Raw genomic sequence first — 24,640 nt, 5'->3', positions numbered from 1 at the left:
ACTGCAAACTTTGTGGTTTCAAAAACGTATCACACAAAACAAAACCTTTCCTGAAAAGAGGAAGCCAGGGCCAGCAGAAGCACCTTTTCCTCAGAGAAGACTGATGCCTGATCCCATCTCCTGGTAGAGTTGATGGGCCAATTCACACAATCGCCGCAGTCATGTGGTGGATGGCCGCACATGCCGGCCGTTCTTCTGAATATTTACGCTGCAGTGGGCGCCATGGCCTATTGTGTCATGCAAACACGGCAAAGTTGGCTTATGAGAGGGTAAAACAACCCTAAAACAGCCCATGGGTTATGTGAGGATTGTTTAACCCTTGCATAAGCCAACCTCGCTGGGTTATCATGACATGATAAGCCACAGCGACTGCCTGCCATAGCTTGAATATCCAAAAGGGTGGCTGGCACACAGTGAGCTGAGGTGATCATGAGAACCTGGTCAATGACTACAAGGAGAAATGTGAGCAGCATTTTTATATTCCGTAACCGACCCACATTCTATCGATTAGGAGAAGTTGTGCTATTGACTGCTGTGCTCAGAAAAAAAAAAATGATATCCTCACTCAAAGATAATGGAAAGATAATTGGCTGAGCAAAGTAAGTCTGTTAGTTTAACCAGCCCATCTGGCATCTTTTGTAATACAAATGAGATCTCAGAATGAAATGTGGCATACAGTTAGGACACCAGTCTATGTTTCTACTTTTGACCCCACCTTGACCTGTGCAAGGTAGGGTCGAAGTTTTCAAAGGGCCCAAGACAGATGCAGAACATACCACAAGATGATAAAATCATTAAAATATCTACTTAAAAATCAATCAACCAATAAACCTATTGCAGTGCAGAATGCAATATCTATTGTTTACTTTTTACTATGGCTTGGATCCAGAATAGGCCTTCCACGAAGAGGCTAGTGATCCTGTAGAGGTTCCCACTCATGGAAGGGAGAGGGGAGGCAATTTTCACCAATGCCCCTTCCCTCTGCAACCTCCTGTGCTACGTCTCACAGTGTTCTGGAGGGGCAGGGGTGGGGGAGATCAGCAAAAATCACTTCCCCCATTTCCATAAGTGGGATGTTCCATGAGTGAAACTCCATTCCCTGGATCTCTGGATCCAATCCTATCTATCAGGGATAGGCAACCTTTTGGGTCCATTTGGAAATTTGAGAAACTGTCCTGGGCACAGCAGTAAAATGGCTGCCATGGGTAGACATGGCTAGACAGAAAGGACAAGTAACCTGGCCAGAGGCATTCATGGGAAATTAAGATGGCAGAAGCTAGAGGTTCCCACTTCACTTTGAAGCAATCCTAGCTGACAGGAAGAATACACACTCACATACATATTTTTGATATATAAATTGGAGGGAGTGGAGTATCTTGGTGGAAAGTGTCTTGGGGCACATTGGTGCTTGTGGGCATCACATTGCCTCCCCTGCTATATATTATAGATGTATGCTTTGTCATGCTTTTAACAGTTTATTGCTTCAGTACCATCTTACACCAGGAAACAAAATCAGTTTGCTCTAATGCCTTTAGAGTATGCAGGTGGTCAGTTACACAAGCAGACATTCATACTCACATATTGAAAGAAACCAGCAAACCATAATCAGCTGTGCAAAATCTGTCTATGGATAGAACCAAAGTTCTGCTTTCTTGGATATTTATCAAAATTCTGAGACACAAGAGGGCAGCAACGTGCTCAAAAAAGAACCCCCTTTAAAAACAAAACCACAACAAAATTCAGTATTTCAGCATCCTGTCTCTCTAAACTACTAACCCTACAAGCAACCATATTGCTACTTATGTGGAAGGGAAATAAATAAGATTAAAGGGCGATTTATCCTTTTATTAGCCTCTCAAGTAATACAAGGGATTAGAAAAGGGGATGGAATTTAATTGTGCAAATTCTCTGGATAGGAACCCCGCTTGGATTTTGACTAGGGAGATGCAGTGCTACATGAATGAAATTGCCTAAAGGAGCTAAACATATCAGTTTTATTTTCTGAATAACCAATCAGCACGAACATTGCTCAGAAATACTGTCCTTTGCCAATTCAGCACAATTTTACTATGCCTCTGTTTCAGTTCTTAACATTCTGTCATATTCTATTCTAGTGTGACTAAGAAAAAGAACCCACAGCAATGGGGCTGGCTTGGCTCTTATTGGCTAGCACTTCATCCTAGTGGTCAAAGTAAATGGTCTGCAATCTGGAATACAGTTAAGAAAAGACAAAACCTACTTCTCGTGGAGTCACCAGGTGGCAGGGTTTGCTTCCACTCCAAAAGTGTCTATGAAAGTATCCCTTTATTTTCTTCCATATAAGTGAAAGGCTATTTGTTCTGATCGGGAAAAGTAAAGTTGTATGTGGGATATTATCATGATGGCAAAACTCACTTACCATCTTTAACACTCGGTGACCTAGCTTCCACTAACAGGGACCACCCTCTTGACCTTCCAATATTCAGGTCCTTCCTCAACTGACATTTGGCCCATTAGAAAGATGGACTAATTTGCTACAGTAGACTTTTCATGTCTACTGGTAAAACAGCAGCAGCAGCTATGGCAATGTAAAAGCATAATAAGAGCCCTGCTGAATCAAGCCAAAGACCCATCTAGTCAAGCTTCCTGTTCTCACAGTGGCCAACTAGATGCCTATGAGAGGCCTACAAGCAGAATGTGAGCGTAATATAGCCATCATGACTAGTAGCCATTGATAGCTTTAGCCTCCATGAATTTATCTCATTCCCTTCTAAACCCATCCAAATTGGTGGCCATCACTACACTGTGTGGTAGTGAATCCCATAGTTTAAGTATGTACTGCGAGAAGAAGTACTTTGTTTGTCTGTCCTGAAGCTTCCACCATTCTGCTTTATTTGTTTACCTTGAGTTCTAGTATTATGTGAAAGGGGAAACAAACCTTCTCCCTATCCAACTTCACCACATCATACATAATTGTATACACCTCTATAAATGTCTCCTAACTTCTCTTTTTTCTAAGCTTAACAGCCCCAAACGTCATAACCTTTCTACATAGGGGAGTTTCTCCAGCAATTTGATCATTTTGATTGCTCCTTTCTGCACCTTTTCTAGCTCTACAATAGCCTTTTTGAGGTATGTCTAGTGACCAAAATATATATTTCAAGCCTGGTCACACCATAGATTTTCTATACAGGGATACTGACAGTTTTCTTTTCCCCCCTTTCCTGATGATCTCCAACATTGAATTTGCTTCACAGCAGCCACACACTAGGTCAGCATTTCCATTGAGCTATCCACCCCAAGATCCCTTTCCTTGTCAGTCAGTCATGAGCTCAAACCACATCAGCATATGTGTGGTTAGGATTTTTTGTCCCAATGTTCATCAGATCCTTTAGGATCTCTGCCCTTTTTGTTTTAAACACTTTAAATCATTTGGTGTCATCACCAAACATGGCCAGCTCACTGCTCACCCCTAACTCCAGATCATTTATGAACAAGTTAAAAAGCATTGATCCTATACAGATCCTTGTGGGACCCTGCTCTTTACATCCATCCATTTCAAGAATTGTCCATCTTTGCTTCCTGTTCTTTAACCTGTTCTTTAACAAGTTTCCAAGTATACAATTTATACTGCAAGTAACAGTAAACACTGGTCACGTTTGTCTTCTTGTTATTTTTGAACTTTGATGTGCTTATTTTCCTAGCAGCTACTATACATCTAGGTAATTCTGATACTAGGTAGAGTTGTCAGAGGCTTCTCTCCTCTGTGGTCTCCAAGTAGAAATAGAAACTTGGGAAACCAAAATGATCATAAAATCAGTTTTGTAAAAAAAAATTTTTTAACTGCTTTAATGAAAAGACCAAAAATAAAATAACAATCAGGCTTTTCACCAGGAACAACTTTAGCCAGTTCATTACAGCTAGAAATACTGCTTCCACTCAGAGTTTCTGTTATGGGATCATGACCTTCTCAGATGAGATAGGATTTCATCTTTTAAAAATAGAAATCTAAAAGTAACAAGAGATGAAAGGGAAAAAAGAATCTATTTTAAAAATGGTTTGCCCAGAGCTATATTATGGTACCTATTACCTTGCTACGTTCCAATCAAGTTTGACTACTCAAACTCTGTATTTTCTGAAATGATTAATTGCTAGCTCCTATTTACGTCAGATATGATACAAAGTTTAAAAAGTACAAACCTCTTTTCTCTCTCTCTCTCTCTCTCTCTTTTTTATAAAGAAAATGCAATGTTACGTTGAGTTCTCAAGGGTATTAAAGGTTTACTGAACTCTGAGGAAATATTTAAAAGTAGCGTTATCAACCTATTAAATATTTTAGGTGATGTTTTAATTGAGCAGTTAATTAAATATAATTTAAATATTACACACACACCCCACAGCCCTCAATATAGGTGCATTTTTGAGATAACCTACAACTGAATTAAATTCTACTCATTGGCAGAGAAGAAGAAAAAAAGTATTTCATTTTTTTTCTCAGTATCAATTACTTTAGCATGCCAGAATCAAAACAGATTCACAACACTGACAAGTGTTAACTTTAGCTCTCAGCCCCACCAATTAAAACTGTCCTTGACCAATTAATCAGCTGTAGCTGAGGGGCAGCGGGAGCCATCCCTGAAGGAACACAGGCCTCCAAGCAAGCCTTGTGTCTCCTCCTGCCACACCTCTGATGTTTTCCCCCTTGCATGATGGTGTTCCACCAGAACAGGGGATTTGTTGCACAGCCCACCATACCCATGTAAATTCACAACACCAGTGTAACTTGTGTTTCCCTGCTGCGTGGATGGTTTGCTCAAAGTGTAATATTCAACCCATCAGGTGTAACTCAAGGACAGGATTAATTTAGTGATTAAAGCTTGCAGCTATTAAAAATAAATATTTCAGTTCTGGGCGTTTGGCCTTGTGGGTTAAAAATACAGGCAGGTTCAGTAACTGCTCACGATTGCTGTGGGGTATTTTTTAAAGGGGGAAAATAATTTCACTTGGTCCATACTAACTCAAGGGATCAGCTCTTTCAGGCCTGCTCATTTTCACCCTTTCATTCATTTTCATTTGGTCATACTGGTTAACTACTAAATCCCCTTAATTATAGTTTTTCATTTGCTTAGGGCAAAATATGCACAGTTCTTAGTAATTAAAATATCATTTCAGAAGAAATCATTTCACCAAAGTTTGCACTGAAAAAGGCATGCGGGGTAAAAACGAAGATTAATTATTTTATTAGCTGAAATATTTTGCTGCTTTGCATGAGTGCTGTGAGCCCCAACTCGTTATGTGTCAGGCACCCTGAGATCCTCAGTTGGAAGTAACTGTAAATGTTCCAAATTATTAAGTGTTATTAGGATATAGTGTTGAGTCATTTTCCTGAGAATTTCAGCTGTAAGACCAGAATTAATATAATTTTGGTGATATCATCCTCAGTATGTGCAAGAATATACGTTATATATGAAAATGTGCTTATGAGGAGGTAGGACCTATCATGATGGATTTTTTTTCACTTTTCTCTAATTACTTGTGTTTGATTCAATTATGATGCATACCATTTTTAAAAAAACTTCAATTATCTGCTGTTATCAGGAGAGAGAGAGGTTAGAGAGCTATTCATCCTGGCTGCTTCAGTAGAATTTATTATTGCCTTCTTGTTTTGTGTGTGTGCTTGTACTACAGCCAAATTTAAGAATTAAGGAGTACTTCTATTGTTGGCAATAAGCCAAACATTTAGTTTAATTATCTGAGGTAAATTCTAGAACACATCTGTGGGGAAGGTGTGGGGCACAGATTTTTAACTAGCTCTGCTCCTGTTCAATTTGACACATATAGGGCAGTATCCAACTGTGTCTTTCCGCTAGTGCAAATGACATTGTGCTAGCAGAAACTAGGTTCTGAACTATGCAAGAGGAGAATCCAACTGAAGTTATGTATGCATAAGCATGTTTGCACAACTGGTTGAGCATCACGCTTGTGCAACAGCTTGCACAACTGGTTGTGCAACTAGTTATGATCACGCTTGCGCAACCAGTTGTGCAAGTGTAACGTGCAACCACGATGGCAAGATTTGGCGGAGCTCTGCTGGTGCTCCTTGAGTTCACAGAATGACACTGTTGGATACTGCCCATAAATTTAGCAGGTGAAGTTTTTCCTTTCTATTAATTTTCAAGCCTGGAAATGTCTTTGGCGTCATATGTTAAACATGGTGCTTTGGCGCAGAGAGGGCCACTGGAGCTTTGGGTTCCACCTCCATCTTCTGCAAGGGAGCACCGTAAGTTACATGGCAGAGAAAGGCTGTTCTCCCTGATGCACAGAGACAGTGCTAGCTGGAATATTCCATTCCATTCAAAATGTATTTGCTTAAGAAAACAATATATAGTTGAGAACATATTAAAATATAAGTCCAAAAAATCACAAATTAATACAATTAAGAAGAGACATAATAATTTAAATCTATATTTACATATTGTATTTATCTATTATAAAATTTATCTCCCATCCTTCAAAAGATTTTTCCCAACAATATTAAAACTGCATAATATTTTTTTTTAAGTGTAAAAATAATTCCAGATGTAGTATAGCTATTTAAAGGCCTAGGGATGTTTTTAAAAGTCTGGGAAAAGTGTGTGTGTGGGGGGCTTACCGTGTTCCAAGAATCTAACAAAATAGGCAAATCCCCCTGGGGAGAGCAGTCCACAACTAATTTGCTGCTGCTGAGAAGGCCCACTCTTGTGTCACCACCCACCTTACTTCAGATGGCAGGGGCAACCAGAGGAGGGCCTCTGAAGAAGATCTTAACATGAAGGCTGGCTGAAATGTGGGGCAGGCAAACTTTCAGGTTCCCAGTCCCGAGCCATAGGGCGTAAGGCAAGCACTAGCACCTTGAATTGTGCTCAGACATGGGCAGCTGCTCTGGCTCACACTTGCCAACACTGGTAAGATGATATCCCCAACGCCTGATGGCAGTGCATGCCTAGCAGCTACTGTGTATTTTGAATTACTACAGTTTCTGGCCAGACTTGAAAGGCAGCCACATGTAATAACATTACAGTTAGCTAACCTGGAGGTTATCAGAACATAGATAACTGTGGCTGGGCTGTCTGTCAATGCTGGCACTCCAGCCTCAACCAGTGGAAAACACTCTATGTCATGAAGATCACATGGGCAACCCTTAACAAACCTGGGTTAATGAGCTGTGAATCTGATCCTTCAGGGGAATCTAGAACAGGTCGAAAACCACTATCCCATACAAAGATGAACCACGCACCTCCATCTTGTCTGGATGTACGAATGACTGCTACTGCCTCATCCAAATCTATTTGAAATGGACACTAGAGCTGGGTATCATCAGCATATTGAGAGCACCCAACTCCAACCCCCCAGATGACCTCACGCTGCAGTTTCATGTAGTTAAAAGGCATGGAAGACAAAGTATATCCACACAGAATGCCACAACGCAAATGCCAAGGAGCTAAACAGAAGTCTCCCTATATAACCTTCTAGAATCAGCTGTCCAGAACCACAACAATGCAGGGCCCCCATTTCCTGATCCCGACAGCCTATCCAGGAAGATACAATGACAATGACATTGTCAATGACAATGAAAGTTGCTGAGAGGTCCAAAAGTATCAACAGGGTCACACTTTCCCTATCCCCTATCCTTTGGAAAGTACCGTTGCATGTTTCTTGACCATGATATTACCCATATTGATAAGTATGAAGCTGATTTACATTGTTGTTCCATTGGTGGCATCTAGCTCAGCACACTCTACTCTGACTTAAAGCAGGTCTCCAGCTGTGGTACTTGGGATCTTTTTAGTTGAAGACAGTTCCAGGCACTGAACCTGGAACCATCCTCATGCAAAGCAGACCTTGTACCACTGAGCTATGGTCATCTGCACAGGAGCACAAGGATCCCGTACCTTTAACAGTTTCATGGAAGAGGAAATTTCAGCCATTGGAAATTCTCACCTGTGCATGAACAGCTGCAACTGCTAAAATTCCTTTTTCTACACAACAGACCCCCTAGTTTCCTTTGCAACTGGTTACCTAAGTACTCAGCATTTCTATAGGACTTTTTATGAGCATTCAAAGCACTCACAACCATCATAGGAATCTTTACAACTTTCCTATATATGTTATTTACAGGCACGTTTGCCTATGCATGTTTAGACAGACAACAGCCCTAAAACTCCCAGCCAGCTAAACATGCATAGGATTGTGCCCTAAATCATTTATGCCTTTCCTTCCAGGATGGCTCACAACAATCAGAAAATGGTATCAAAAGCATATAACAAAAAATGAATAACAAAAAATGAATAACTTGGCAAAGGAAGTAAAACAGAGCAGAGCAGCAGAATCAATAAAAGCAAAGAATTAAAACCAGCGCTGACGATGTGCCAGAAGACCTAGGTAGATACAGAGGTCTTCAAGAAAGACAAAGAAGATTAAGTTTGGCACAAGGCCGACTTCCCTGGGAAGGGCATTCCATAGATGGGGGGGGGCCCTCTCCCTGGTCCCACCCCATGTGATTTCAGCAGGGGTGTGTGGGAGACTCTCAAAGGAGGGTCTCTGATAACGACTGCAACATTCAAGCAGGCTCATGTGAGTGAAGGCAGGTGCTTTAGATCCCAAGTAGCTTAGGGCATTAAAGGCAAGCACCAGTACCCTGAATTGTGCTTAGAAATGGAGTGACAGCCAATGTAGCTGTTCAAGAATTGGCGAGAGGTGCTTCCACTGCCTTTGCAATGGAAACGAGACATGCCAGTAAACTGAATGCTGGCGCAGCCATTCAGTCTTTCGTCTTCCCCATGTGTACGGGGGGATTGTGTGGTTCCGAATCCTCTTTTATTTTTAAAAGTGCTTCATGAATGTGGGTGTGTTTATCTGTTCACCCACCACCTTTACCCTTTTCTTAAGGTGCAATTGTTGTTTTGGGCATTTGGGGTCAGTGTTTCTAGTGACATCGTGAAGGACAGTCAATCAGTACTGCCAACAACTGGCTTCTGCTTCAGATGCATAGAACTCCGTTTTTAAAGAACTCAGCCCTGGAGAGGGAGGGAGCATTTGGCTTCAACACAGTGAGGCCGGGCTGGCCCTACTATTAGGCACAGTGAGGCAACTGCCTCAGGCAGCGGCAGCTGTTCCTCATGAACTCTGCAGCTGCTCCCCTCTATTGGAGGACAGAGGTGTGTATGACACACAACCTGTCCTGGGCCCTCACACAACCAGTCCTAGCCCCCCTGAAGAAACCAGCTTCCTTGGGTGGGGGAAGGGCACTATTCCACCACCAGTGTTGGAGCAAGATTCAATTGGCTTCTGCACATGCAATGGGGAGGAGGCGCCATCTTGTCCTTTGCCTCAGGCAGCAAAATGACTTGGGCCAGCGTTGTAGTGAGGGTGCTTCCAAAGTGGTGTCACTGCTCTAAAAATAACGTGCCTACCTTCAACATACATTCATTTAAATAATTGTCACGTTTCCCTTGGGCCCCCTCTTTCCTTATGCACTCACACAAACAAACAGAGAGGCTTCAGTCTCACACCTTTAATTCATTATCAACAGGTTCATTACAGATGCAAATCCTCAAAGACTGTCAGGCTACAAAGGAATGCCTCCAGGGGATTGTTGCCTGCAGTTTGAAGTGAGGCTTGCTGGCTAGACTAACTAACTTAGGGAGGGATGTCCCGCCCTTCCAGTGATGCTTCCCTGCATCGCCTCTCATGCATCGCTAACTGGGTCAACCGTCTGAGCTCCGCCCCTGACGTTTCCCTCTTAGCTCTGTACTGCAATCTAGCATCTCTTAGGTCACAGCCTCGGCTCTCCTCGTCCTCATCCTCATCCTCCTCCCGGCTTCTCACAGAAGGGGGTGAGGGTGGGGCTTCAGGCCCGGATATCTGTGAGTTAGTAACCTGAGAAGAACGCCTACCAATATCTGATCTGGCTTGGGAAAATGCATCCCCCGTTTCTGGCTGTTCCTATTCTGAATCTGAGCTGCTATCTTCCTGCGCTCAGAATCAATCCTGACAATAACTTGAGAAACTTGGATGGAGCAATCCTATGGCTGCTAGTCAGCAGCTAGACGGCCATAGGAAACCATAGGAAGTTGGTTTCCGGGAACCGACCTTCCTCCCCAGCCCATGCTGCCTCACAGGCAGCTTGGAATGGCCCCGCGCTCAGAAGAGGAGTGCAGAGCAGTGAAAACGGGATGTTCCGGGGGGTGTTCTGGGACAGGGAAGGCGGAAACGCTGGTACACCACATCCTATGTGTCGTCTAGCAGCTGCTTCCCCCACTCTGCCTTCCCAGCTGGACAGCCGAAATCGGCTGTCTAGCCTCAAATGCAGGCAGCTGTAGGGATGGCGGAGAATTCCGCCACAGACTCCAATGAGGCCAGATTCTAAAGAATCCTAGGGATGTCAGAGAATTTCTCCACAAATCTCGGGGAGGCCGAATGCCAGCGCATTCGGCCCCCCGAAATTGGTGTCAAAACGGTCTGCCCCCCCACCCACCCCCGGGACGGGACTTACCTCGGGCGAATGTCCCTGGCGGCGGCGGCTCCGGCGGTGGTGCGGCCATTTCCAGTAAAACCATTAACCATTTACCATTTCCAGTAAAAAAAAAAAAACACCAAAAAAACGTGATAGGCTACGTAAAGATTTACGTAGCCTATCACGGCTAGGTTTTAAAAAAATACCGTGATAGGCTACGTAAATGTTTACGTAGCCTATCACGGCTGAGTAAAAACAAAAAACAAAAAACCGCGCGTACGCAAATGGCGGTGCCCATGGGCGCCGCCATTTGCATTCCTTATTTTGCCACGTCTAGTCTACGTAAACATTTACGTAGACTACGGCGAAAATAAGGGGAACGCAAACAGCGTAGACACTATGCTATTTGCGTTTCCCTTATTTTCGACATAGTCTACATAAATGTTTACGTAGACTAGACGTGCCAAAATAAGGAATGCAAATGGCGGCGCCCATGGGCGCCGCCATTTGCGTACGCGCGGTTGTTGTTTTTTTACTCAGCCGTGATAGGCTACGTAAACATTTACGTAGCCTATCACGGCTGATTGCAGGGACGCAAATGGCGGTGGCTACGGCCGCTGCCATTTGCGTCCCCGGCCAGCCAGAATTCGCGGCAGGAGGGACGGGGCGCCTCCTGCCCAGCCAGAATTTCGAGGGGGAGGGACGGGGCGCCTCCCCCCCGGCCAGAATTTCAGGGGGGAGGGACGGGGCGCCTCCCCCTTGGCCAGAATTTCGGGGGGAGGGATGGGGCGCCTCCCCCCCACCTCGAATCAGCTTTCGGGAACAGGTGACTTTTGTACATCCCTAAAATCCGCCCCCCCGGAGTCCATGGCAGAATGGAAGACTTACCCCCACCTCCGCACGGAATCCTCTTCAGCCAGATCCTCTGGCTCCGGATTGCCAGCGATACAGCTGCCATGCCATATCGCTGGCTGAAGGGGACTACTGACGGCGGATGCAAATGGCATCCGGGACGCCATTTGCGGCTGTAAAGGCCTTAGTTAAATGCCATTTGTAGCTGCATTTACCTTAAACTAAGGCCTTTACGGCTGCAAATGGCATCCCGGACACCATTTATGTCTGCAGTAGTCCCCTTCAGCCAGTGATACGGCATGGCGGCTGTATCGCTGGCACTTCGGAGCTGGCTGGCGGCTCCGCGGAATCACTGCAGAGCAGAGCCAGCCGAAGAGGATTCTGGGGGGAGGAGTGGATCTACACCCCCCCGCCGACCCCCCCCCCCGACTGGCAGGTAGGGGATTTGTACATCTCTAGGCACCTGAAGCGCGGAGGGAAGGATCCCCTCTGTGCTTCTCCTGCCCTACATTGGACAGGTGGTCGCCTCTGAGTTCAGAGGCGGCCACCTATCCCCATAGGCTTGCACCCTAAATATATTAAGCAACTAAGGGCTCAATCCTATGCATGTTTAGACAGAGAAAAGTCCTGCAACTCCCAGTATTCTCCGGCCAGCCAGCAGGAGAATGCTGGGAGTTGTAGGACTTCTTTCTGTCTAACCATGTATAGAATTGCACCCTAAATAGTGCTAAATAACTTGGCATACCATCTGACTTAAACAAGAATCCCAAGCACGTCATACTCTGCTGGGAGAATCCAGAGTTCTTATTCTTTCAGTGCGTGCTCATCACTCCAGCAGGCGATCCAATGATGCTGTTTTTAAGAACAGCAAGGGAGGCAGGAGCTGTAATTAAGCTTAAGGTAGCAGAACCAAAAGTTCAAAGAGGTTCTACGAAATCTGCTGCTACAAATACTTTAGTAGTCACACAGGAACATGGGGGTGGTGGGGGGGAGAAACTGTACTTGCGGCCACTGTTGCTTCTGGAACATTTTCTTCACTCTCAGCCCCCAAGCCAGAATTGCCAAGTTCTTGTGCTCTTTTGTTCAATATATTACTTCTAGCTTGGAAGCTTAGCTGCTGTTTATCTTTTTAACCCAAGACATTCCTGTCCTTTATCTTTTAAAATGAGTGATTCGAGTACTGGAAAAAGAGACAGCAGTTGAGGTGTTGGTTCTAGAGATAGTTCTTATGCAGATTAATGCTTAACTATGGTAAAAACAATATATCTGAATATCTGAGGGCGCAATCCTATGGGGATAGTCGCCGCCTCCTATGAGAGGTGAACTATGAAAGCAGATCAGCATTGCCTACACCAGGCCTGACAAACCTGTGATCCACCAAGCTGAGCAAAATCCACCAGCGTCAGGTGCTTGATAATTCCCCACTCCCACCTGTTTTGCAGTCCCAGGGCAGTGGCAAAACCAGGTTTATCAGCTCTGGATAGTCTGTAATATAGGGCACCTGAGTTGCATTCATTTGGTAGGTTACAAGTTTGTCAGGCCGGATTTATATCATATAAAAATGATATTACCATATTGTGAATTCTTGTAACACAAGAATCATCTAAAAATCACTCAGGGCCCATCTACACAGGGCTTTTACTCTGGTTCTACTGTGCCCCCAAGACAATCATGGCACATGATGCACACCCCTCTCCACAGCAGCCATAAAACCCGATTTTTTGCAAACTGGCTCTCTGATGGATTTTCCTGTCGCAGCAGCTTCAGCACAGTTTGGGAGTGTGCGTGACCCGAACTGCCTTCGGTGCAGGCTGGGGGGAGCAGCGCTGATTGGCAGAAGGGAAAGTGGCATTGTGAAGGGGTGGACATGAGGAGAGACATGGCCAAAACATGTCTACGCAGAAGTAACTCATTCCCTTCCATTGTAGTTTACCGCCTACAAGTGGAGAGAGGAGTCGGGAGAATCCTTAGCCTGCTCTTTTTGAAATGACCAGCGAATGTGCACATAAGTTTAATGAGTTATGAAGGTAATCGCCCCCAAAGGAGCCTTCTTCCTGCAGAGAAAGGGTGGACATAAAGGGGGATACTGTCTAAACGTGACTGCTTGGAAGTAACTAACTCTCCTCCATGGCACTTTATTGAGCGCATGAGTGAGGAGAGGGGCGGGGAGCAAGCCTCTGCTCATTCACTGCCCGCACCTACAGAGTTGACGATGTTCAGTTCTACTCATGGCACTCCAAACCCTGAACTAATGCAGTTTCAGATGCCATTTGCCCCGTGAAAGCGGAATTTTTTTAAAAAGTAGACACCACTTTAATGGCTATGTTTGCCCTGGGAGGAGCAAACCCGATTACATGAAAATCCGGATTTAAGTGGAATTGCCTCATAATTGCCCATCTCTGTGTAGATGGGAGGAGGGCAATCTACACTTAGCGCATAATCGCAACGAAGCTGGTAGAATATTGCTGGTGATAATTCGCCCTCAGTCTATTTCCGGGTTTCAGTACTTCCTTGAAACAGTTACCTTGATTCATACTGTTCAGTCGGAGAGTCTTCAATGTGGTAGAAGTGGGCAGTTCACGGTAGAGGAGCAGTCTCTTCTTCCTTGTTCTCCCAGTTCCCCTCCCTCCATGTTCTAATGACCTCTACATTAACTGTTTCGCACTTACGTCCCCTGGCCCCTTTGATTTTTTTTTCTGCCAGCTTAACTCTCCGAAACTTTGAATCTTCAGAGAGACTGCTCCGTCCATGTGCTGTATTTTGTGCATAGTATGATTATCAGAATCTAAACATGGTTTTCCTTTTAGCTGTCAGTCTTCCCTTTTTTCTGCATGTGTGTGTGTTCCTGTGTGAGTGCATGTGTCTGTGCACGAAGGACCCAGTGATGCCTCCCTTGACAATATTGCGTCTGCTTTAGGTTTCCCTGGCTGAAATGGCAGAGAAGGTACAGTTCCTGGGGCTCCAGTTCCTTTCAAGGGCATTCCAGAAAGGTTCCATGCTGGGAGGTGGCCTGCATGCCCATTGATAGCATTCTTGCCATCAGTTTTATACACACTTACCTGAGAGTAACTCTCATTGAAATCAATAGGACTTACATTTGAGTAGACATGCACAGGCTTGAGCTGTAAATTCCACAAGGCTTCTCCAAGATCCCACTGAACACAGCAATGCTTACTTCTGAGTAAACTCAATGGCTGTAAGCACATTGAGTAAGCACATTGGGAAGAAAATAAAACAAGGATCCATGAAATCAAAAAGGGATCCTCATTATTTCATATGATTTTTAAAGGGGAGACCCCCCCCAAGACCACCATCCAATGACAGAGCACATCTGCCTCCACAAACTGAAGCAGAAAAATCATGGATCTGTCACTCGTGGGTGCAGCCACAGCACAAAAACAGGGATCCAAGGCAAGGATCCTCTCGATTTCATATGATGTTTCACACCATTTGAGGTGAAGCAGAAGATCTGGGATTCTTAGCATGCATACTTGGACAAAGATGAGTTCTGTGCTTTGATGGGGGGGTGTTGGGCAGGGGGGACCTAATGTAAAAATTCAGAGGATCCATACTGAATTGGGCATCTTATCCATGGCTTTATAACATGATGGTGCCATGAAGGCCCAAATCTATGTTTTTTGTCATTCAGTGATATGACAGTGTTTGGGGGTATCTTTCTTGTAAAAATCGTGAGGATCCCTAAGGATCCCTGCCTCGAATCCACGTTTTTCCACAGTGGCCGCACCCACAGGTGGCAGATCCGTGATTTTTCTGCTTCAGCCCATGGAGGCAGAAGTGCTCTGTGATTGGATGATGGTTTTTTTCGTCTCCCCTTTAAAAATCATATGAAATGAGGATCCCTTTTTTATTTAATAGATCCCTGTTTTACCCAGTCCAACTCCCAACGCACTGGCACCCTGCGTGGATGGGGGTGTCTCCTTTTTCAGCCAAGCAGGAGAAAGCCTTCAAAGCTGGGATTTCACTGGCTATTTAGGGCGCAGCCCTATGCATGTTTAGAAAGAAAAAGTCCTACAACTCCCAGCATTCCCCAGCCAGCATGGGTGGCTGGGGAATGCTGAGAGTTGTAGCCCTTTTTTTCTGTCCAAACATGCATAGGATTGTGCCCTTAGTGCAATTCGTTGTGCAGAGCTTGGCATGGTAATCTTTAAGAGGTGTGTTTTTTTTAGGAGTTGCTTTGGCACTACTGGCTGCTTGGGTGGGAAAGGCAATCTCTGTCAGCTCCAAATCAGAAAGAAACCTTGAAGACAATTTGTTTTCAATGGGATTTCCCTCCCTCCCTGAAAAGACTCAGGCACAGGCACAGCTCCCCAGAGTTTGCTAACAGTGGACCAGAAAACACGGACTGGATTAAATACATTCAATGCAAAACATTGGACCACATGAATGGAAATCTAGCTGTATATGACAGTATTTCAGGAAAATGAATACGGGAACAGGTCAAAGGAAAATTGCGGCTCTGAAACAAAACAGCTTGAACGTCATGAGCACCGAAGGGAGTGGAAACTCTTTGGAAACGTGAAAAACCGTGAGCGCAGATTCAGCCGGGGCCTCGGGGAGTTGCAGCAATTTAATGCAGTTTATTTATTCTTCATTGCTAGTGTTCTAAAACATACAGACTCCCCCTCCCCCTCTCAATGGACCTGGAGGTTCTACAAATATGAAATATGTCTACATGCAGACATAAGGACTGGTTTAATACTACAGTATGTCTGGTGATTCTGAGTACCCCACAGACTAGCGCATTACAACTTCCTCCTCAGGCAGATCCCTCCTTCCTTTCTTCAGGCCATAGCTGGCTATTTTTGCCAATTTCAGGCAAACTATGGTTACTGTTATTCAGGAATTGCTTCCAAACCATGATTAAAAGTCATGATTTGAAGTAAGTATACAAATCACAGTTTGGCTTTGGAGCCCATCTTTGGTTAGCAGTAACCGGAGCTTGCCTGCTTTAAATATTCCAGCAAACTACAGTTTAAGCAAACTAGGCAACTGAAGAGAAATCCACACACAAGATAGGAGTGAAAATGGTGTGACCAGAAAATTCACTCCCATTGCCCCTTCATGCATCCACTAAATGGATGAGGGGGCTCATTCTATGGCATGCTCCATTCTGGAATTCTCCAGAGAAAGAATGTGTTGGAATACGCCAGTTGAATAGAAGTGGAGTCAAAATAACAGAAATACAGAAGGTAAAGAATCTTTGTTGGTAACTGCGAGAGCCATGCAAGAAAGAGTTGTCAAGAGGACCCTAGAGCAGACACACACTCCAGACATTCCACAGGATACACTGAGGCAGCCAAGGGCCCAAGATGGCGGCCTTGAAGGGCATTCACCAAAAGCTCAGGTAAAGTGATCCAGAGCAGTGGTCTCCAAAGTGATCCATTGGGGTGCGCGAGCCACCTGATAATTGAGCAGCCTCCCACTGCCCTGACGAGCTGCCATTGTGTGCAGTGATGGTGGCAGTGGCGGTGGCAGCAGGATGGGACAGGATCTGAGAGGGACACTCCATGGCATTTCTCACTCGGCTCCGGTCCTATCCTGCCTCTGCTGCGGACACTGAGAGCAACTGTGCCAGTCTCTGCCAGGCACAACAGAGGAAGATGCAGTTGCTTGCTTGGCCATGGCACCAGAGCAGCTGCCATCCTGCCAAAGGGGAGCGGGAAGGAGGTTAACCCTTTCTGCTCTCCTTTGGCAGAATGGAGCCAAGAAGAAAGCGCGTGCTATGTCAGCTATGACAGCCATTAAAACCAAGTATCGAAATATACTGAACTTCGAACCAGACCTTTAAATCGCTGTATCACAAAGTGTTAAACCAAGGTTTTCAGAATAATGAAGCATAGTCAATCACATTGCTCTCACTAAAAAATAATAATATTATTAATAATATTTTTAGTAAGAGCAAAAACATTTTTGTACAATTAATAAATAAAATAAATAAAACAATTTAAAAATATTGTTTATTTCATCTTTATCTCATACTTTTTTAATTTCTATTTTTGTTTATATTTTATAATGTACATAATATATTAGTGCAGTAGTACATGCATATAATTTATAAATAAATAAATCTACATATATTGGGGGTGCATGCTCAAAATTTTTTTACTGAAGGGGTGCACAATCAAAAATGTTTGGAGACCACTGATGTAAAGGGTATGTACAGAGGCAGAAAGAGAAGGAGCATTTATCCAACTTTGCTCATAAACCTGTGAAAATGATTTTTTTTTTCTTACAGAGGGAGTAATCCTGTGGCCCCTAGTCAGCGGCTAGACGGCCATAGGATATCTGGTTTTCCAGGAACTGACCTCAGAGCCCTCGCTCCGAGGTCAGTTCCCGGGGAACCGACCTTCCCCCCCTTCCACACTGCCTCTCAGGCTCACAAGAGGAGCGCGGAGCAGGCCAAAACAGGGTGTTCCGGGGGGCATTCCGGGCGGGGAGGGCAGAAATGCCGGTACGACACATCCCATGTGTCATCCAGCAGCCTCCTACCCTGCTCCTCCCTCCCGCAGCTAGACAGCCGCAATCCGCTGTCTAGATGAAAATGCAGGGCAGGAGAAGCAAGGAGGGAACGATCTCCTCCATGTTTCTCCTGCCCTGCATTGGATAGGCGGTTGCCTCCAAGTTCGGAGGCGGCCGCCTGTCTGCATCGGATTGTGCCCTTAATCTTGTAGTTTTGGGTAAAAGCACGTACAGAGTAAACATACATCTAAACCAAACATCCAGCTTGTGTGGTTTCTGCTACCTGAACACACCTAATTACTGTGCTACTATAAAGAATATATGAAGCAGAGAGAAAGCCCTTCTGAACTGTTATTGTTTTAGCCCAGAGAGATATCTTGGAGTTGAATTTTTGACCCTTATTCAAATGGGGGAAGTTTTTTTTTTTAAATTGTTATTAAAAGATTTGTACTCCACCTCTCAGGGCAAAGCCCTCCCAGGGTTGTTGTATATGGAGGATGTTAAATGAACAGAAGCATTTAAGTGAAATGTCCTGCTTTGTTTCCTATTGCTTCAGTTGGTGGCAGTAAGATTACTAAGCTTTTATCAGCAGTGCTCTTACTAAGATAGGGAGGAAAAAAGGATATAAATCCTACTAATTTATATCTAGCAAGCAACTTGAGCTTGCAATTTGTTTTGAATTTTCCTAACCAAGTAAAATGGGCTATGTACAGCCTGTTTTACCAGACGCAAATGACCCCAGCAGCCTGTAGTCTATAGTGAGTTGACTCACTTTCTTGAGAATTCTGCTCTGCATTGGTTTTCAGTGTTCTGCCATTCATTCACTGGACCTATATATTGTAACTTTGCACACTTCCTAGTAATTTGCTTTGCATGGATTTTTGAGTTATCTGCCATGCACTTTGGACTAAGTTATGATGTGCCATTTTTTTATTTTTATACATTTTAAAATGTTGTTCTTACGTTTCTGTTAATATATTACAAGTTCTTACTGCACTCAGATGTAATAATTTATTTTCAAGTTCTCATTTAATGAACTGTTAACATGTATATGTAACCATATGGTAAGCTGATCATCTGTATAATGCTACCAAGCGGTGGGGAAAATGTACCACTCCATGGCTTCTGATCAAGTGCAGAAGTCTGGTAAAATAATCCTCAGAATTTAGCCTGTGATTATGTGCACATTGTGGGAAAGTGTCATTTCATATATTGCTATCTGTAGTCACACTTACTTTTGAGTTAATAGCTCTGGTCTAGCTAAAGTTAGTTTGGTTTAGTTTAGTTCAAGTCTAATTGAAATGAATGGAACCAATTACATGTGCCTAGTTAAGCTTAACTTAGCCTTATCTGGAACAGGATCGATTCACTTAGGATTGGTGTCTTTTATGTTATTATGATTCCATATGATCAGCAGTTACAAATATCTCTGGAAGAACGTTAAGATGTACAACCTAACCAACATTCATAGATAACATTAAGCTGGCTATAATTTGACTATGGGGGGGGGGGTGCTGTTGCTTTTAGCCTGTTAATGTATTTTAATGATTACTTGTTTTTATGTTTTTATACTTTCTAAGCTGCTTGGAGTGGATTTTGGAAGGTAAAAGCAGGCTAAAATTATTTTAAATAAAACATTAAATAAAAAAATATAACCAAGGCACTGCTGAAGGAAGGATTGGGGCACCAGTTGTTGTTAGTCAAGATAATCATGATTTAAGCAGGATGGACGGTCCTTCCAGACAGATGTCAAGCATCCATTATGGCTCTGCATTTTGTGAAGATATAGCTGTATACATTTTGTAGAAGACTCATTTAAAGGAACCATATGGTTTGCCTAACAACATTGTCAGTATCATGCCCCCATTGTGCTCCTTCTCTGAAGACAAAGAGTTAGAGGCTCCAACAGAGGAAGATGCCCAGTTCCTGCCAGGGCCCGCACTGCAACAGGGGCCCGAGTCCATGGAGGGGCCTGCTGAGGTCCCAGCCACTCAAGAAGAGGGGGAGTCTGTCTGCCTCAGAGGAGGAGGCTGAGCAGCCTCCAAGTCCCAGAGAGTGACGGTACCAGCAGAGGCAGGCCCAACTCAGGGAACCTCAATGAAGTGGCAGGCTGCTATGGAGATCTACTTGAGAGGATGGGGTTACTCATGAGCAGGGCTCTGACCAGAGAGCTCTAATGTGCTGCAGCTGAGCCAAGAGTGGGGCAACAGGCTCTGCTGTTCAAAGCCTTCAGTATCTGCCTAGCCAGTATTAGAAACAACAATGTTCCAGCCACTCTAGTGCCTTGTAACTTGCCCTGTGACTGATGATCTGTGATACTGGCCCTTAGACTTCTCCTTGACTTTGCTTCTGAGCTGAGTAATGTATCTGACTGCCTAACTGTGTTTGACTGCTGCCTGTTTGACTGCTCCCACTTTGTCTGACTCCATATGCTGGACTGCTTGGCTGTGTTTTGACCCTTTGCCTGCTTAATTGACCACTCTCTTGTCTACGTCCCTGCACGGGCAAGCAAAAAGCCAGGACCCAGTTTAAAGCAGGACAGGCGGTTGTATAGGCTAGGACAAAATGCAGCAGAAGAATGCAGCCGAGTGTGCAAAGATGATGCTGAGCTGGGATGTAACAACAGTGCTTATGAAACCATCTGGCAAGCCATGGAGAAGCATATGAAACTAAAGTGGCCCTTTTATGTAAGATGGTGAGCAGCAACATCCAAGTAAAAAGCCCTGAGTTGTTAACCTTTCTCTGATAGATTTATTTCATTGTGCTTTTGTACCATGCTTTGAACACTGCTCCTATTTATTTTTCCAACAAGTATCAGCTCAGGATGATCTGACAATTACATTTTTTAACAACTCAAAAACAAACCCCACAACATTACTCTGGTACAAACCTAAAGTAGTTCTAAGTTCAGTAACTATATATGGGACCAGGTAGAAGCCAAAACATTCACATGAATATGACCAACAGTCAATGACAAATGAAGAACTTTGTACTATGATTTCGGAGGGATCTAAGGCTTGTGTGGGCCCTGCTTAGGTAAAATACCTGTAGGAATTTCAAAGGAAGTTTAAATTTTTTTGGATAAGATTATTGAAAAGTCTCAAGTAGTTTGCACAGACCTCTACTTTTGTGGGCCAAGCTAGGTCTGATGGGGCAGGCATCTTCACTTATAAAACATGGGGTTCTGATTTAAACATCAAAAGGGACACATGAGTACTGGGAGTTCAATCTTCCCTGCTTCACCTTCCTATGGTCCTGTCATCCCAGATGTGTCTCCCATTCTCTGTCTGGGATGATGGATGGTGGACAGATAAGACAGGGGAGAGTTCAGCTCTCTTCATCTGCATGCCCTTTTGATGCTAAAATCAAACACATCCTGCAAATCCCCACTGCTTTATATATCAACAGGGCAAACACGTGCTCAAACCGATGTGGCTGCCCGTGTCATGCCTAATTTGTCTAACAGTCAACAAATCCCTGTAGTATGGCCCCTGAGAAACAGCTTTCAGATTTGCCAGGACTTTTAAAATTATTGCTATGATTGACTATGGGGATATAGAATGTGTTTGGCTCTAGGCAAATAGTTTTGCCTTGGGAGGTAAATTGTGAGCATTAAGAAAATCTCTTTAAGTGTGTCGAAATCTGGTACATCTAGTCACAATGTGCCATTATAAAACATTCCAAGTACCAGTGTACTTGTGACTGTAATTATGTTCACGGTTGGCAATGTTAGTTCTTGCACCTCTGTAATTGTATGACAGAAATACACAATACAGTTTTCTTTACAGAAGCGTGATCAGTTACCAGTCTTTGAGCTGGCAAACGTTGCCTTCCCGACAAACCATAGATTTATTCTACACCTATTGGCAACAATCCAAGACAGAGTTATGTGTGATTAAATCCATTTAAATAAATGGGCTAAAGCATGCTTACCCTTCTGTGGATTTTGAGTCATTGCCTACTTTTCCCTATTGGCTATATCATCTTATTATTTAAAGATGTAGTGAAAATAATCAACAAGAGCTTAAACACATACAGCTATGTCTCCTACACCTTAGCCTGACCAAAAATGGAAGTCCTCAAGTGACATATGTAGCCAGTCCCAGCTCTAGGTTTTTGAGACTCCTTGGGCAAGGCGCTGTCAATGGGCCCCTCCCTCAGTGAGTCTACTTTCAAACCCCCGTTGTCTCCAGTTGCTATTACTCCTTGTCCTCATCATTGCTACCGCTTGCTTGCTGGACAGGCAGAGAGGCAGGGAGCAAGTAGGCAGTGGCATCTACTGCTCCTTCTCACCTTCATTGTCTGGGCCACAGTGAGAGGCAAGTGAACATGCAGGTTGCAATGGTGAAGAAGAAGAGCAACTCCAGGGGGCTCTTGCCAATGGGCCCCTGATGGGGTGTGGGCCCTCATCAAGCGCCCAACTATACCTACCATTGAGGCTGGCTCCGTATGTAGTTTTTAATTAATGTTCAGAGGACTTAATATTCAGTATTTAAACCAGAGTACTTTTATGTCAGAAGGGGAGAAACATTATTTCTTAATTAATTTCTAAGTAGTAATAATTTACTGTTGATAATCATGCAAATATCTACTATTGCTAACCTTAAAAAGGATAAGATTTGCCCCTTAGATTTACTATTTTCTTAATATTGAACATGATCCACCCATTGGTTTCAAAAGCAAATAATTAAGCACATGAACTCAGAATAACTTACAATGGCTGGGTCACAGCCTACATAATTTATCATTAAGAACTATTTACAATGCTCAAACTCCATGACCAATAGTCTAGTCCATGTAAGGTTAGCCTTATTCACAAAAAGCCAAGGCCACAGTTCTATAAAATGTTATATGCAACCATGGGTTAACTGCAAACTCTCCTAAACAGAAACCGGGAAACACCAGAAGACAGTCCAAAACTGCCACACTCGATACCTGGGGTTGCATTGGTAGAGCCCATATATGTTTCAAAATTGGATGGGCATAAATATGTGCATGCACCCAATGGCTTGAAGCCACATCATGGTCCTGCACTGGGAAGTACATCTCTATGCACTACTCCACTGGGAAATCTGCATGTGTATTATGATTTGAAATGTAGCACTGGAAGGACTCTGGATGGAATTATTCCATACTATTGCACTTCTGCTTGTACATCCAGGCACTGCCTTCTTCTCATCTTTAGAGTTCTGATGAAAATGTGATAATATTCTGGAACATGCTACATATGTAAGAGAGTTAGACACAAACACAGATATGCAGTTTTCAGTCTTCAAGTCACAGGTATTTACAGCATCCATAGGATAGGACGGTGCATTGCAGAAATTGGATTAAGGTTACAGAGGGTATACTGCTAAGAAGAGAACTGAGGGGTTTAATTTGCTTCGAAGGGTCTTATTTAACTAACTACTTGGAGTAGGGAAATGTATAGAAGTATAAAATATATATTTTTTGTTTCCATTTTTAGCTGTGAGAAACTTATCAGTGGGCAAAAGAGAAAGAGAGGCTGCATGCTGGGCGCATGCTTGATAGTCTGGGCAATTTACTGTGAAGTGCCACTTGTACAAGGCATGCCACAGAGCCATTGGTTTGAAAGGTTAATGACTGCAGCAATCACAGTTTCATTTTGCAGTGAGGGGAGATGACAGGAAGCCAGCTACAAAATGGAGTTCTCCCACTGTGATGGCAGCTTGGCAATGATTCATCAGCAATGGTAGTGAAGGCTGGGAAGCTGGAAAACACCAGAGGCAGCCTCAAAAGCCTGGGGAGTTGAAGACCCTATTAAACCTATTTTCCAATTGCAATGTAAAAACTTTTTTTAAATCCCCCAAATTACTCAGCTAAAACAACAAAGCAGACTAAACAACATAAGTAGTTTAAAATGCCTGGGCAAATGAAAATGTTTTGACCTGGCATGGAAAAGATTGTAATGTTAGTGCCAGTCATACCTCTGTGTCAGGGGAGGGCAACTGGTGGCCCTCCAGATGTTTTAGCCTACAACTCCTACCAACCATAACCAATGGTGAGGCATGATGGGAGTTGCAGACCACAAGTTAACCACCTCTGCTTTATGGAGAAGGCATTCCAAAGTCAGGGCGCCATCACAGAAAAGGCCATCACTTGTCAAGTGAAGGGAAACATACAAGTGTCTGCATTTACTTTTGTTTTCAGCTTGCCAAAGAACCTTTGATCCATTACTGAAAACTTGCAGCATACTGACTGAAGTTAAATTCTGGTGATTGGCAAGAGACCAGTAAGTATTTTCAAAGTTCTTCCACATCAAATATTTCTGACCTAGCATTAATTGTATTTATTATCACAGAGAAATATTCCCCTAGGAGGGAGAATTCAGCAGAATTTATAAATAGCAATAAAATAATAGCCAAAGAGAAAGGTAGAGGAAGGCTTGAAGACAGGAGGTGGAACAGGGAAGTAGCAACAACTGCACAGGACTGTCAGAAGCATTAGATGTCCATTCTTGTTCCAAGGCCTATGATTCAGTCAGTAACAGTAAACATATCTAAGCGCCACTAGATCAAGTGTGCAACTTTCTCAGTGAAATAAATTGGACTTAAAATGCTAAAGTATGGTTGAATCACCCTCTTTGTTGGAGTTTGATTTGGGTCTTTGAAGTTCAGGTTGCTGTAAAGCATATCTTAATGCCCAGTTTGGTGCTTCTGTACAGACGTTTTGTCACCTGCTCATCTTATTCCTTCTGCAATGTTGTGACATTGACATGAATAGTAAATAGAAAATACTTCCAAAAGCTCTATGAATCAAGCTTATTCATACTCCGAACTTTCACAATGTTTCTGGCAAATATATAATTAGTGA

General features: G+C 43.6%; 1 protein-coding gene across 4 annotated transcripts in view; it reads right to left on the bottom strand.

The window, feature by feature from the left end:
- Window positions 1-24,640, bottom strand: part of KCNIP4 (potassium voltage-gated channel interacting protein 4) — a 148,691-nt gene that overhangs the window by 39,662 nt on the left and 84,389 nt on the right. The window lies entirely within an intron of this gene.

Source organism: Heloderma suspectum, chromosome 5, assembly GCF_057233095.1.
Source record: "Heloderma suspectum isolate Gila_16-S chromosome 5, 16-S_ref, whole genome shotgun sequence".
NCBI classification, from domain to species: domain Eukaryota; kingdom Metazoa; phylum Chordata; class Lepidosauria; order Squamata; family Helodermatidae; genus Heloderma; species Heloderma suspectum.
This window is presented reverse-complemented; position numbering and strand designations above follow the sequence as displayed.